At 55.1% G+C, this 3,874-nt stretch overlaps 1 long non-coding RNA gene and 2 other non-coding genes across 4 annotated transcripts in view; all 3 read left to right on the top strand.

Annotated features, from left to right (window-relative positions):
• LOC114485250 (uncharacterized) overlaps positions 1-3,874 on the top strand; it is a 15,592-nt gene that overhangs the window by 3,458 nt on the left and 8,260 nt on the right. For both annotated transcript variants that reach the window (XR_003678737.1, XR_003678738.1), the window contains exon 2: positions 2,194-2,360. This is a non-coding gene — a long non-coding RNA (uncharacterized lncRNA). The remainder of the gene's footprint in view (positions 1-2,193; positions 2,361-3,874) is intronic.
• LOC112062803 (small nucleolar RNA SNORD116) lies at positions 52-143 on the top strand. The gene has a single exon (XR_002890883.1). It is a non-coding gene; the product is annotated as a small nucleolar RNA SNORD116 (small nucleolar RNA).
• Positions 2,602-2,693, top strand: LOC112062802 (small nucleolar RNA SNORD116). Its single transcript, XR_002890882.1, has one exon. It is a non-coding gene; the product is annotated as a small nucleolar RNA SNORD116 (small nucleolar RNA).

The raw sequence follows: 3,874 nt of genomic DNA, 5'->3' as shown, positions 1-3,874 counted from the left end.
TCCTATGGTGGAATCTGCAACTTTGCATGTCCCGCGTTTGAGCATGTGCTTGGATGGATGATGAGTCCCACAAATGCATTCCTTGGAAATCTGAACAAAATGAGTGAGAAATCCATACCGTCTCCTCATCGTAACTGAGGTCCAGCACTTGGCTCCCAAAAGGAAAGTAGAGAGTGGTTCACAGTGCATTTGCTGCCGTTGGTGTCCCCAGCCACGTTTTTCAACTGGAAGGTTGTGGCCAACTCTTGGGTAGAAGAGCCATTGTGAGAGGAGCCTCGGATGCCAATCCAGGTGGGAAGGATAGGGACAATGTGCCGTCACAGGGACTGCTGTCCCTTGCCATGGTGGAGCAGGAGGGTAGGAGAGGAAGCATGAGCCATTGGTGGTCCTGTCGCCGGCACTAGAGTTCTCCATGCCGCCCCCACCGGCTGGTCGTTGCCTTGTGCCCTCAGAGAAACAGAAGTCTGTATGCTCAGGGTCAGAGCAGGATTCCTGGCCTAGGGCAGGCTTCTTTGTCCTGTTCTCCTCGGGTGACCAGATTCGGGTTAGGGTTCTCCTGATGAGGGGAGAAATCAAACGGGCCACTGTCCGCGGGATGGCTCCTCTTCGGGTTGTGTCCTGCTTGTGTGTGCTGTGTGAAGGGGCTGGAAAATGCCTTAGTCAAGCTTAGTTCCGCCAATCTTATTTGGTGAGGTTTGGCTCTGCCATCTTGCCTTGACACGTTGGGTTCCCGGTGGAGAGAGAATGGCAAGACGAGTGAAAAAGACACGTGAGATGGCTGGCTAAGCCCACAGGTTTACTGTTGGGGGGATAGGTAGACGGTGGCCGAAGGGTTCCCAGAACACATGTGGGATTCCATTAGGAGCGTTTGTTGGCACGTGTAGGGAGGGAACACGGGAGCACATTTGTAGACTGTCCCGCCTTTGTTGTCTGCATGGTCGATTGGCTTCATTCTGGGTCCCTCTGCCAGCGAATGGTTGCCTTCGTGGCACAGTACGCTGTCTTCTCATGTGGGCCCCTATGGAGGCCGTGGGCGGTTTTCTCCCTGTCTGGCCACGTTCCCCCTGTGTTGAAGATGTGCAGCTGTTCCACAGGACAGCCCAGCATCGTTAGTCCACCCAGCCCACACAGCGTTCCCTGAGGATTGCAGCACTTCCCGTAGGTCATTGGGTGCAATCATGTGGAAAGAAGCGAGTCGGCTGCCAAGGAAAGGCTACAGGTTTAAGGGCAGGAGAGGATGTGTGGAGAGGGGGTCATTTTTGCTATGACCCTCTGCTGTGTCAAGACTGTGCTATCCTGCGTGCCTCGCCAGAGGCCAGAGTAGTCATACCAGTTCAAGTGTCTCGGCTGTTTGCTGGGTTCTCTCGTTGCACGGCTGTGGGTAAAACGTTGCTTCTAGAAGAAGTGGACCTCACGGTTTCTCTGAGGTCACGTCACTGATGGGCCCAGAGTGCGAAAGTGCCAGGAAACACAGTAAGTGACCCAATTGTTGCAACAGGTTGCCCCCCCACCTTGGGCATCGGAATGGCTCCCTTGCCATTAGGCTCCAAGGATTTTCCCCACCACGTTGGGCATTAGAATGCTTCCCATGCCATTATCTTTGTGTGTGGGCCAAGGGTAGCTCGTCTGTCTAGGCAGCAGGCCAGGAACTATGCCTGATGGTGAGTCTCCCTTGATCAGTCCAGGTGTGCCTCAGGTGTCTTTTGTCACGGGTCCCTACGAGTCGCTTTTGATGGTGGCGGTCAAATTCGGCCAAGGGTCCTTCCCTTGTGGTAGATATCTTCGCCTTGAAGGCACATGCATTGTGTGGAAATATATGTGCCAAGGTCGGGTGTGTTTCCCTAGAAGGCAGTGGCTCTTAGGCTGAGGGGGCACAGTTGTCCTGAGGGTGTGTCAGGGGTTCAGGAAGACATCCTTTTGCTGTGATGGAGAGGAGAGTGCTCAGGAGAGGAATTGCAGGGCTCGAGACCAGGGGGTTGCGGACGGCGGTGCTCTTTGTCCAGATGGCCGCTCGCTCTGAAGGCATCTGCGCCACGATGCTTTCACATTTGCCTGTGGACACACAGGCTAGACACTCCCCAAATGAAACGTTTTTTGGAGATAGAGCACACATCGTTGGGTGGTATTGACTGTTCCCTCGGTGCGCCTGTGCACCCTCCTCAAGTATGTGTGTGTTCTCTCACACCGAGCCAGGTGGAATGCCAGGGACGGAATGCCGGCAGCAGAGCAGCCTGGGGCCATCCGTATAATCCGTGATACCAGTGAAGTGAGGACGGTGCGGCAAGGCCAGGCCAGGCGAAGGAGTCTCGGAGGGGTGTTGGCGTACATTCCATGCGGATCCTGGTTGAAACTTTGTCGCGGTAAGCAACACCTCTTTGCAAAAACCTAGAGTTTCGGCCACGAGAACTGGTGCACCGGGGATACACCCTCACCTTCTGGCCTTTTCTCGGGGAACACGAGCTTCGATTCCCTGAGTACTGGCTCCATTTCCTGCCCCATGGCTCGGCTCTGGCCACTTCCATATGCTGATATGATTCAGCTCACTGGCCGTCCTATGGTGGAATCTGCAACTTTGCATGTCCCGCGTTTGAGCATGTGCTTGGATGGATGATGAGTCCCACAAATGCATTCCTTGGAAATCTGAACAAAATGAGTGAGAAATCCATACCGTCTCCTCATCGTAACTGAGGTCCAGCACCTGGCTCCCAAAAGGAAAGTAGAGAGTGGTTCACAGTGCATTTGCTGCCGGTGGTGTCCACAGCCACGTTTTTCAAGTGGAAGGTTGTGGCCAACTCATGGGTAGAAGAGCCAGTGTGAGAGGAGCCTGGGATGCCAATCCAGGTGGGAAAGATAGGGACAACGTGCCGTCACAGGGACTGCTGTCCCCTGCCATGGTGGAGCAGGCGGGTACGAGAGGAAGCGTGAGCCATTGGTGGTCCTGTCGTCGGCACTAGGGTCCTCCAGGCCGCCCCCACCGGCTGGTCGTTGCCTTGTCCCCTCAGAGAAACAGCAGTCTGTATGCTCAGGGTCAGAGCAGGATTCCTGGCCTAGGGCAGGCTTCTTTGTCCTGTTCTGCTCGGGACACCAGATTCAGGTTTGGGTTCTCTTGATGAGGAGAGAAATCAAACGGGCCACTGTCCGCGGGATGGCTCCTCTTCGGGTTGTGTCCTGCTTGTGTGTGCTGTGTGAAGGGGCTGGAAAATGCCTTAGTCAAGCTTAGTCCCGCCAAGCTGATTTGGTGACGGTTGGCTCTGGCATCTTGCCTTGTCACGTTGGGTTCCCGGTGGAGAGAGAACGGCAAGACGAGTGAAAAAGACACGTGAGATGGCAGGCTAAGCCCACAGGTTTACTGTTGGGGGGATAGATAGACAGTGGCCGAAGGGTTCCCAGAACACATGTGGGATTCCATCAGGAGCGTTTGGTGGCACGTGTAGGGAGGGAACACCGGAGCACATTTGTAGACTGTCCCGCCGTTGTTGTCTGCATGGTCGATTGGCTTCATTCTGGGTCCCTCTGCCAGCGAATGGTTGCCTTCGTGGCACAGTACGCTGTCTTCTCATGGGGGCCCATTTGGAGGCCTTGAGCGGTTTTCTCCCTGTCTGGACACGTTCCCCCTGTGTTGAAGATGTGAAGCTGTTCCACAGGACAGCCCAGCATCGTTAGACCACCCAGCCCACACAGCGTTCCCTGAGGATTGCAACACTTCCCGTAGGTCATTGGGCGCAATCATGTGGAATGAAGGCAGTCGGCTGCCAAGGAAAGGCTACAGGTTTAAGGACAGGAGAGGATGTGTGCAGTGGGGGTCATTTTGGCTATGACCCTCTGCTGTGTCAAGACAGTGCTATCCTGCGTGCCTCGCCACAGGCCAGAGTAG

Source organism: Physeter macrocephalus, unplaced genomic scaffold, assembly GCF_002837175.3.
Source record: "Physeter macrocephalus isolate SW-GA unplaced genomic scaffold, ASM283717v5 random_866, whole genome shotgun sequence".
Lineage (NCBI taxonomy): Eukaryota > Metazoa > Chordata > Mammalia > Artiodactyla > Physeteridae > Physeter > Physeter macrocephalus.
This window is presented reverse-complemented; position numbering and strand designations above follow the sequence as displayed.